Source organism: Bubalus kerabau, chromosome 3 (assembly GCF_029407905.1).
Source record: "Bubalus kerabau isolate K-KA32 ecotype Philippines breed swamp buffalo chromosome 3, PCC_UOA_SB_1v2, whole genome shotgun sequence".
NCBI lineage: Eukaryota > Metazoa > Chordata > Mammalia > Artiodactyla > Bovidae > Bubalus > Bubalus kerabau.
In genome coordinates this window covers 123,410,551-123,422,595 of record NC_073626.1, presented here as the reverse complement: position 1 = coordinate 123,422,595, position 12,045 = coordinate 123,410,551, and the positions used below count along the sequence as shown (strand labels likewise).

The 12,045-nt window shown below is 42.4% G+C and overlaps 1 long non-coding RNA gene across 1 annotated transcript; it reads left to right on the top strand.

Annotated features, from left to right (window-relative positions):
* Positions 1-7,136: 7,136 nt before the first annotated feature.
* On the top strand, positions 7,137-9,616 carry LOC129646531 (uncharacterized). The gene is made up of 3 exons (XR_008712008.1): positions 7,137-7,275; positions 7,581-7,829; positions 7,935-9,616. It is a non-coding gene; the product is annotated as an uncharacterized LOC129646531 (long non-coding RNA).
* The last annotated feature ends 2,429 nt before the right edge of the window (positions 9,617-12,045 follow it).

The window sequence follows — 12,045 nt, the reverse complement described above, 5'->3', positions numbered from 1 at the left end:
GAGAGGTGATCCAGGGCCCTAAAACCCCTGCACATTCATATAGGGCAGGCCAAGTTTATCATGATTCATTATCATCCAGGCTATCTCTTAGAGTTGTTTGTGCAGCAAGCCACCTTACAGAGTGAAGGAGTCCCTCCGCCTGGGCCAAGGGCAAGCTTGCTTCCATTACTATGACCATGAGGAGTCCCCCAAGCTAAGTGTTCCTCTCTGTAACCCAGCCCCCTGCCTATGCAGGCTCCAGCCTGGGGCCCTTTCTAGAACCCCATGGACTTGGGAAACGTGGAGAGCAGTACACATGAGCATGGAGCTCCGGCTGCAGCTTCTGCCCAGAGGAATAGTCTTCTGCCTTTGGCCTGGGATGACAGCATCTATGAAAAAGTTACATGGTGGCTTGTTAGCCTGCAAACAGGGTAAACTCCTAGGCCCTGCCCAGTTCTTGTCAGGCCTTTGGTTTGCTGATTTTCCAATTACAATTAGCAGGGCTTCCCTGGCGGCTCAGTGGTAAAAGAATTCGCCTGCCTATGCAGATTTGGGTTCAGTCCTTGGTCCGGGAAGATCCCACATGCTGAAGAGCAACTAAGCCCATACACAACTACTGAGCCGGTGCTCTAGATGCCTGTGAGCTGCCACGACTGAGCCCATGTGCCACCACTACAGAAGCCTGCGTGCCCTAGAGCTCGTGAGCTGCAGCAAGAGAAGCCACACATTGAGAAGCCTGCACACTGCAACTAGTCCACTCGCCATAGCTAGAGAGAAAGCCTGAGCAGCAGTGGACGACCCAGCACAGCCAAAAATGAATAAACAAATAAAAGTGTTTTAAAAATTATAATTAGCAGAATTCTTTCACCCTTTTGAGATTATTTCCTTGATATATTTTCCTCCCAAATTTAGTAACTGAGTAGAACTGTAGGAATTGTGTGATTGCTCTTTTTACATATTTTCAAAGTGTACCCTAGAGAGATTTAATGGATTCACTGTTGTGTTAGCTCTGGCATTGGAGAAACAAGAGAGAGACCTAGAGTCCTACCAAAATCAATTTTTTGTTAGGAAAAAAAATGTTTAATTGGGGTATAATATTTTATTTTAATTGTTTTATTTTGCTTTTCTTCAATGGCTAAAAAAACCCTGATTTTTCCACATGGTGATTTTTATTATGTATATATTATTGTGTAGAAACTGTTCATCCCCTTTTTAACTACTTTATATCAGAATCTGGATACTGATCTTATGGCTATTGATCAATTTCAGTGTAATTAAAGAGCAGATTTTCATCCTTGTTGTTGTCATATACTTTTTTTCCTGTCATTCCTCTCTTTGCATTTATAATTTTATTACATTTTGTTGAGTAAATTTTTTTCTTTTATATGATAGGACCCATTGATTTTGTCTCCACCGAGGTTCTTAATTTACTTTGTAATGATGTTACTTTCCTGCCCTTTATTTCTGTTACTAAAGTTTATGGATAGATTTAGGAATTTAACTTTTTGATTTCTCTGGACTCATTGTTGTGTGTGTCCCAGCAGGAAATGGTGATCTGCCTTCTCATACCCGGGTCGTGTGTGATTCTGTGCAGCAAAACCCAGTCCTGACTGTTGGGGGCAAGACATTGGGAGGTTCAGAGGCAGGTGAGATATTATTCTGACCCTGAAGACTTTTCATCCAACACAGAACAAAATCTATCTGTGATGGGACTAGAATGCAGCAGAATGTGCCAACAGCTGATTAGAAGTAGAAACAAAGGTATCTGGTTTTACTGCGGGAGAGGAGTCACTTCCAATGAGAAGGAGCAGAGAGGGTGCAGCTTTTGACCTGGACACTAAAAGACAGGAGGACTTTCCCTGGGGGAGGTGGAAGAGGAGGATGGAGGCATAGCCATCTGAGGAAGAGGGGTGAGCAGAAGCTTGCAGACAAAAGAACAAAACAAAGGGACCGGCAGAGACGGATATGCAAGTGCCTGCAGTTCATTCACTTCTGGTTTGTCAGGTGTTACTTTTAAAGAAAACAGAGGTGGAACATTTCCTTCATCTTTAATCAGAGGATTCCATGCTTTAGTGCTTCCAGGCATCTCCCGCAATGACCTTCTTCTGCTTTTATTAAAAAAAGCCTTTGTCCTTTTGTATTATTGCCCTTGTGCTCTCCAGATGGTTTTTAACATTATTTTATCAGGCTCTTTTCCTACCCGATCAGTTCATCAACTCTCAGACCTAGTTAAGTGTCACCTCCTTTGAGAAGCTGGTCCTGGTCCCCACCTCTGCCTCAGCCCCAGCCTCAGCAGTGACCTTGCTCTGGCTGGCCCCTGAGGCAGTCCTGGGACAGGACTGTGTTTCTGCCTCTCACTGAAAGGCAGCAGGGATCCTGAGGATATGGCTGGGTTCTCCTTGCCCTTGTTCCCATTGGCTCAGTGAGCATCTATACATGCGTGAATGAATGAGCAAGTGAAGAAATGAGAGTCAAGAACTAACTCACTGAAGGTGTGTAAACTGGAAGGGTTAATTTTGAATTTATACTGAATCTGCTTCTGTGACTTTAACCCGAATCCTGCCCCTTTTGTAAGCATACATAATGGCCTGCCTCAGGGAGATAACCTGAGCGGCCCACCTGAGCAGGACTGTAAGGAAGTGAAACTAAAACATTCCTCTGCCTGAGGTTTGCCATTCTAGGGGACATTTGCAAGGACTGAATAGTTTTTTTAACTTTGTTTTCTTCACCTCTCCCTCCCATGCCTGATCCATGAAAGAACCTGGCAAACAGGCCTGGAAAAAAATGGTTATTTTGAGGTGCTAGCCTTCCATCTTCTCCATCCATGGGTCAGCTGGATAAAGTCCTTTCCTGACCCCAACACCTTGCTCAGATTCATTGACTTATCTTGCGGGAGCAGAGCGATCTCAGACTTGGTAACAGGTGGAGAGCAGTTGAGGGTGTGGAAGGGTATCAAGGAAGATAGCTGGTCATAGATGGTAAGGAGAAGGGATTGGTCAAGAAGAAGCCAAGCAAAAGTGAAGAAACAGCAAAAGGGAAGGGAGGAAATATAGAGTTCCAAAAAAACTGAAAAAACAAAACAAAACAGTTTGTAGTTGGGGAGGAAGTTAGGACTGGGTAAAGAAGCACTCCCATGTCACAGCTTAAACACCACTGCCCTCAGAAGGGTCTCATGCATGAGTTCTTGAACTTCAACCTGCATCAGAATTACCCACAGAGCTTGTTGAACCCAGATTATAGGGCCCAGTCCCAGAGTTGGGCCTGAGCTGGGGGCAAGAGTTTGCAATTTTTAAATTAAAAAATAATTTAAAAAATTATTTATTTTGGCTGTTCTGAGTCTTCATTGCACAGGCTTCTCAAGTTGTGCGAGGGCTCAATAGTTGCTGTATGTGGGATCTTAGTTCCCAGACCAGGGATTGAACCCTGGCCCCTGGCACTGGGAGCATGGTTATCCCCTGGACTACCAGGAATTTCCAGGAGCTTGCATTTCTAAAAATCTCCCAGATGTTCTTGCTGATCCTATCATCACACTTTGGGGGCCACTGGTCTAAAGCAGGTTTTCAGCTCTTCTCTCTTCACTTTCCTTACACGACTTATTAGCCTTCACTATGTGCAAACACTTTCTATCAATCAACATATTTACTTTTCTCAACAACTTTCTATGATACTTTCATTATCTCCATTCTACACATAAAAGAAGCAAGATAAATTAAGCTTCCAAAATCACATAGCTAGTGAAGCTCTAAAGTCTATTTGATGATAAAAACAATTTTAAAAGCTATAAAGACTGGGACTCACTGTCAGCAGCGGGACCCTGGACAAGGTACTTACGTCCATAGGCTTTAGTGTCTTATTAAATGGGTTATTATAGGAGCACATATTTCACAGGGTTATAGGGAGAAGTCAATGAGTTAATTCACAAGAGCCAATAGCATAATTATGATCAGAAACATACACGATTCTTAGGGGTCTCCTCTCCCAACTATAAATTCCACAAGGAAAAGAAGTTTGTCCTATTGGCTTCCAGAACCCCAAAACACATGACAAAATCTGACACACGCTAGATCCTCAACAGACACATTTGTGTTGTTTTCTTGCCAGACAACCTTTTCTTTTGGATTATTAAGGACTCAGCTTACATTGTATTTGCATATGAACATCCAAGTGCATTTACTAGCTCTGTCTAAGCCAGAGTTCCTCAATCTGAGCACTGTTGACATTTTGGGTTAGATCATTCTTTGCTGTGGGGGGTGGGGTTAGTTGTTATAGGATATTTAGCAGCATCTTTGACCTCCACCCACTAGATACTAGAAGCATCTCCCCAGGTGTGACAACCACAAATGTCTCCAGACGTTCCCTGGGGATCAAAACCAGTGCAGCTAAGAACCACTGACTTGGGTGATTCAGACTTGTCCTCTGGCCAGCATCTCCCATCTCAAATGTCCTGCTCCACCACAGAAGTCTTAGTCCTACTAGTTTCCCTTCCTACCTCTTTCCAGAGAAAGTTCCTCAACATTGGCATGGTCCCCTGGCTTAGTTGCCCAGGAATCACACAGAAGACAGCACTGAGCAATGGATATGGCTGTTCCGAATCACCCCATTGTAGGTGATAAGCTCCCTCCAAGTGGGGGCCCACGAGGAGTTCGCACCAGTCTGGAGTTCCAGCCTCAACCCCTCAGTCTTCACAGCCCAGCCCATTTTTGGGGTGTCTGGCCCTTAGGATGTCTACTCCCATCAGAAACAAACCATCCTCCTAAGGCCTTTCCTTAGTCTCTGTCCTCACTTGGAAGCAGTTATTCAGTCACAATGACGCTTTGTGTGAAGCTTTATAAAGCAAGTGTGAAATGAAGACGTCTCACTGCGTCCTTCCTGCTACTGTCCCAGCTCCTTTTTGCTCCTAATACAGCTGTTAAATTCTTGAACAAGAATGCTTCCTCAAGAGCATGCACTCACACACACACACACCTCTCAAGAATAAACAAAATGTAAGGACTGAATAGTCTAAATCCATATTTGGAGAATATTTTTTCCCCTAAAGGAAATGTGACCAGGAGTTCACACACAGTGAACATGCTCTTTTATGGAACCATGCAAACCAGTTTCCCTCCTTGTGGTTCCTAAAATTCTCTGTTGAAAGGATTGTGCTCCGGTCCTGGCATAACCAAAATGCTCAGAGGAGCTGCCTGCCAGCAAAGGTGAAATATACAGGCCTGCTCCTCCAAAGAAAGCAATAACTGCCTGTGACCTTAAAATATCCATCTCTCCTCCTCACACCCACTGCTGGTCTTTATCAGGGTTTTAAAAAGCATGAGGGCTAGTCTCAGCCAGGTACCCCATTATATCTATAGTTAGAAATACATCTAGAAACACATCCTCTGTATATTAACATATGCTATAATGCCATCTGCGTTTATGAAACTATTTTAAGGCATATTTCTTCAATTATATTTTAGATTGAAATCTAACAATTAAAAGCATATTCCTGTCCTATGCTATGAATGACTATCACTGGTCCTCAGCCACCCAGAGATTTGTGTTCTATCTGGAGTTGAAAAAGGTATTTTTTCTCACCTCACACACAAGGAGGAGTTAATCTGGGTTTGAGTTGATCCCACTCTCCCCACTGCTGGTGGCTTTGCTTTAGAATAAAAGTGAGTGAAAATAATTTTTCTTATCTGCAACCCACTATTAAAGTAACATTAACGATCAGATGGAGATAGGGAAGAGAAAGCTTGTTCAAGGAAGCATCCAGGCATAATTGACGTTTGTTTTTCTACCATGTGGGTGTTGAAGCTAATTTGTTTGCTGGAACGTGGGAGAGAGAGTGCCTTATGATAATTGTTCCTCCTACAAGTCTTAAGAGTTTTAATTAGCAGGTGGGCTCCATGTTCTCCCTAGCTGCTTTCTTTTCCATGATAAACAAGGTAATGTTTTTTCCCCATTCAAACCTCAACCCTTGAAAATCCTTCCTTTCTTACTAACGCAAGGACTTCTAGCAAAGATTCTTGGCCTACAGCTGAAAGTTCTCCAGTGTCAATAATGATAATAAAGACTACCACCAGGACCTTGCACCAATAGGTCACATCCCAGGTTGGCCCCACTGAACTGAGAGCTCTGTCTTCTGGCTCATGTTCCCATAGGCTACCTCCTCACATGGGAAGGAGTTAAAGCAGAATAAGGAAAACAAGGGGGAGCATGGAAGAGAGTGGTTGTCTTCTAGGTGGGCTTCTACATTTTAAGCAGAAAGGCAAAATTGAGATGGAGGGCTGTAATGAGATCTGGAATTACTCACCATTCCCCTCTGCAGGCTAATTTTTATCCTTCACCCTATCTGAGCTTCAAGGACCAGTTGATTTAACTCCGGATCTTCCCAGGTGGCTCAGTGGTAAAGAATCAGCCTGCCAATATAGGAGACACAGGAGATGTGAGTTCAATCCCCTGGAGGAGGAAATAGCAACTTGCTCCAGAATTCTTGCCTGTAAAAATCCCACCAACAGAAGAACCTGGTGGGCTACAGTCCATGGGGTTGCAAATAGTCGGACACAACTGAGTGACTGAGCTCACACACACCTGTAACTGAGCCGTCAACCCTAGAATGACCAATGGTTGCCATTTCTAACCCCAGAGGAGCAAAAGAAAACTGTGCTTAGAAAACAAAATAAATCAAAGGTCTCCGAGTCTCTTCATTCAGAAAGGTGAACTAGGAAACACCCCATGGAGAGAAGTACAGGTTAGAAAAATAAATCAAGATCAGATGATATTTGGTAAATTTAATTCACAGCTTTATAGGATGAATACAGAGAGCCACAAAGAAATATCCTACCAATCTCTAGCTTCCTGGTGAATTTTAACTGCAAAGTGTGAGAGAAAAGCATGAAATATTTTGAAAAAGGCATGGATTTAAGTACAGATTCTAGGAAAAATCCCTCACTCACTGTCCTGCCTCACGCTCTTGGATGAAAACCCCAATTCTGCCCAAGATCCTTGGGGGAAGAAGGTTTTATGATTTCTAGAAGCCTTGGACTTTAATTCTTTCCCAGTGTGGGGGGAAGCAGGAGAGAGGAGTGGTGTTCTGAGATAAATTCAGATTATTGAGCTGCAGGAATGGCCTCCGGGGTCCCTATTCCCCTGGTGTGATAACTGACCGCTAAATGAGCTTTGGAAGTTGGAAGCAGGAATAATACTTTCAAGTTGCCCAAATCATGCCAGCTGGGCTCACCTCTGCTTCCCACTTCCTCCTCCCTGCCGCTGTCATTTGGATCTTTCTCGTCACTGGAATTTGATCTTCTTCGAGTGGTAAGAGGGAGTCATTATCATGCCTCCACCATGGACTTTCTTTGATGTTTGTAATTTCAGATTTCCAGCATATTCCAGGCACACTCTTTGTATCTCAAAAAGTTTGAATTCTTTTCTGAGCTTTACAGAAAGTCTGGTCTCTGGATATGCTCATTTTAGGCAACGTTTACCTTTCAGAAATACCTCTACCGTGCACAGAATTATTTTCCTTCTGTGAACTTTTTCTTTCAGCCTTTAAGGATTACAGAGAAAGCAGAGGATTTGCAAAATTGTCTTTCTTGGTTTTGTGCCCACTTTTCCTTCAGCATCTCCAGATACTTTCCAAATGATGACGTTACTGGAAGCTCAGTGTGCCAACCAGGAGGACAGTGAAGGGGGACTCAGGCTGGGCCTAACACTCGTGGGCACAAATCCTGGCTCAGCCAGTGACCAGCAGAGCCCCTTAGACAGGACACTTCACCACCCTGCATGGTGGTTCTCTCGCCTCCTTGCAGCTCGTTGCCCTAATAAGGAAGTGACTACCTTATTACATCTGGCTCCAAACAAGACGCAAGGTAAACTGATGGACCCCTCCCCTTTTTTCTCTTTTCCATCTGTCTCCCCTTTTCTTTCCTGACTTACTTTTAGCCCTCAGGGTTGACACCCAGTTCCACTTTTAGGATAGAAGGACTCTGTCCTCTGGCTGCTGGGGAAGCTGCTGCCAACAGCCCCCTATACCCCCGAGATCCTCTGGAATTGCCTTCACTGAGGGAAGCTCCTGGCCCAGGTTGCAGCCCCTGCCAGGACCCTTCAGCCAAGATCAACACGCAGTATAAAGTCTTAGCCCACATTTCCCAACCTGAGACTCAGATGGGTCATCTCAGCTTCAGAACCAAGGGGCTTAACTGTGACTTCTTGGAGACTGCGTCTCAGCACAGCTTCTACTCAGCCCCAGAAGGTGATGTTTTCCTCTGAGTCACACCCCAGTAAACTTCCTGCACATCAGTCTCCATCCTAGCATCTGTGTCCTAGGGAACCGCACCTGCAATATCTGTAATGAGGTAGAGTGGTGAAGACACAGTTTGGTGGATGAAAAAGTGCACATTAAATAGGTTGAGAGCAATACAAGATGATGTCTAACAAAGAGTCATAAGTCAGTATTCAAAAAACACAGGAGGTAACTTCAGTAGGGAGAGAGCAGTGAGGTGGGGCTTCCTGGAGGAGGTGTTGTAAGTATTGGGACTTGTTGGTGGGTAGGCTCTGTAAAGAAGAAAGAAAAACACAGGAGGCTAGGATAGAAACTGCTTTCCACAGCAACTGCACCCTTTTACATTCTACCCAGCCAAGTGTGAGAGTTACAATTTCTCCACATCCTCACCAGCACTTGTTTTTAAAACTATACACATCCTAGTAGGTGTGAAGTGGTAACTCATTGTGGTTCATATTTCATTCCTAATTGTAGAAATATGTGTATATCTCTTTTCCCTTTCTTTGCAACAGTTTTAATAAACTAGCTTTCTATTGATTTTTTTTGCAAATCTTTTAAAAAATAGATAAATTTGACCTAAGCTGCCTTAAAGGAGCTCACATTTATAAAGCTCTCCATTCAAATTGCTTTTCACTTCCCCGATGATGTTGTCATGGAGGATTTTCTCTGTTTTTCTTTCTCAAGTCTCTTGTGTTATGCCTGTACGGTCCAGTGGAGATTTTTCTGTTTCCTCAGTAATTTGACAATTGAATTCATCTAGTCAAAAGAGCTGCTAGTCCTTGTTGTATCTTTTGAGTAACATATATATTCTGTTGGCAAGATATGAAGCTACCAGTATCATAGTGTTCTTCATTGAGGGTGAAATGATACAGGAATGAGGAAGTCGTTACAACCAGACCCACCCGTTTCCCTGCCATGATTGATTCCATGACAAATTCTGGAAATCCTCAGACTGTCTTTGTTTAAAAACTTCCCCAGCCAAATACTAGCTGTTAGTTTCCTTACTGACTTTAAGAAAGGCTAATGGCAGTCAATCACGGTGGAAAATAAAACTTTCTTTTTTTGGTATGTTTTAAACATGAACTCGAGAATAAATATAGGGTAATCTTTGAGTGTTGTTTCCAAATCTTTAAAAAAAATTATGCATGCAGGGGAAAAAAGGCATTTGAGGAATCTATCACCCTTCCAAGATAAAAAAATACATAAACTAGGATTAGAAGAGAACTTTGTTAACATAATAAAGGATATATATGAGAAACCCATAGCTAACATCACATTCAATGATGAAAGTCTAAAAGCTTTCCCTCTAAGATTAGGGACAAAACAAGGATGCCCACTTTCAATACTTCTGTTCACCATAGTTTTAGCCACAGCAATTAGACAGGAAAATATATAAAAGGCATCCAAACCAGAAAGAAAGAACTAAGATATGTCACAGATGACATGGTGTTATATGAAGAAAACACTAAAGAATTTACAAAAAACTATGAGAACTAATAAGCAAATCCATCAGAGTTGCAGGCAATAAGATCAACATGCAAAAATGAATTATATTTCCACACCCAAGCTATGAGTAATTCAAAAAGGAAATTTTAAATTTCATTTACAATATCATTAAAAAGAATAAAATACTTAGGAATAAAATCAACCAAAAAGGTTCAAGACTTGTAAATTAAAACTACAAAATATTGCTGAAAGAAATTTTAAAAGACTTTAATAAATAGGGAGACATCTTATGCCCATGCATTGGAAGACACTATTGTTAAGACAGAAATACTTCCCAGTGTGATCTACAAATTCAACGTAATCCCTATCAAAATCACATCGACCTTCTCACAGAATAAAAAACCTGATCCTAAAATGTATACAGAATCTTAAGGGACCCCCCCCCCCGCAAATAGCCAAAATTATTTTGTAAAAGAAAAGTAAAGTTGTAGGACTCATAATCCCCAAGTTTAAAAGTTACTATAAAGTCAGAATAATCAAAATAGTGTGGTACTGGCATAAGGAGAGGTAAAACAGACCTCCGGAATAGGGAGTCCAAAAATAACCCCATATATTTATGGGCAGTTGGCTTTCGACATCGATGCCAAGACCATCCAATGAGGGAAAGAACATCCTCTTCAAAAAATGCTGCTGGAACAGCTGGATATCTACATGTGAAAGAATGAGGTTAGATCCTTATTTTACACCATATACAAAAATTAACTAAAATAGATCAAAGACCAAAATGTAAGAGCTACAACTCTGCAATTTTTAGGAGGAAAATCTTCGTGACATCATTTGTTAACAAAGAATTAAAAATCAAAACCACAATGAGACCTCACTTTACACTTACTAAGATGGCTACAGTCAACAGTTGGACATTAACCAGTGTCGTCAAGGATGTGAAGAAATCAGAACCTTCGTGCAATGCTGTTAAAAATGTAAATGGTTGCAGACACTTTGGAAAACAGCCTGGCAGTTCCACAAAAAAATTAAACATGAGTTACTATTTGACTCAGCAATTTTACTCCAAGAGAGATGAAAATTTGTGTCCACATAAGTACTTGTACACAAATGTTCATGACAGCATTTTTTATAACACCCCAACACAGAAACAACCCAAATGCCAATCCATGGACAAATGAATAAATAAAATTTGGTATATTTGTACAGTGGATTATTATTTGGCCTTAAAAGGGAATGCAGTTCATGTGAGGCTGCTCAGTCACTCATGCGCAGCTCTTTGTAATGGCACAGAGCATACCCACCAGGTTCCTCTGTCCATGGAATTTTCCAGGCGTTGCTATTTCTTCCCCCAGGGGATCTTCCCAACCCAGGGATCAAACCTGGGTCTCTTGCATCTTGTGCACTGGCAGGCAGATTCTTTGCCACTGAGCCACCTGGGAAGCCCTGAAAAGTTTGTGTGATAACATGGATAAACCTTGAAAACATGCTAAGTGAAAGAAGCCAGGCACAAAAGGACTCATATTGTATGATTCCAATTATAAGAATGATACAGAATAGGTACATTTATAAAGACAGAAAGTATATTAGTGATTGTCAGTGACCAGAGGCAGGGGGAATGAGGGAACTGCTAACGGGTACAGGTTTGCTTTTGAGGTGGTGACAATGTGATAGTTGCTCAGCTTCTTGAATACATGAAAAATACTTTCGGGGGTGAAACTGTATGGTACTAGAATTTTATAGTAATATACCTCTATGAGTGTGTGCCCAGTTGCTTCAGTTGTGTCTGACTCTTTATGACCCTATGGACTCTGGCCCGCCAGGCTCCTCTGTCCATGGGGATTCTCCAGGTAAGAGTACTGGAGTGGGTTGCCAAGCCCTCCTCCAGGGGATCTTCCTGACCCAGGGATCAGATCTGAGTCTCTGACATCTCCTGCATTAGCAGCCAGGTTCTTTACCACTAGCACCACCTAGGAAGCCCAATATGCCTCTATATTATATCTCAGTAGAGCTATCAAAAAGAGTTCAAAGTGGCTAGACTCCTCCAGCCCTTCTGACTTTGCCCTTACTCACGATAGAGTGGGAAAACCTTGTTTCAGCAGCTGGTCGCAAATTGCCCCCTTGTTGGTTATTTTGGGGGTGCTCCTGTTCTTAGGTCCATTGGCTACTGCATGGTTTCCCATCATTTCCTCCTGCACTTTGCCAATAACAAACAGGTCTGTGGCTGTTGGCTGCTTTGTCCCACCCACTTGTGCTGTGGGATTCAACAGGATTCTCTGTAACCTACTTTTTGTTGTAATTATTGCCTATGGCTTTTTCTTTTTTTTTCCTGCGGATTTTTTTGCTCTCTGGTT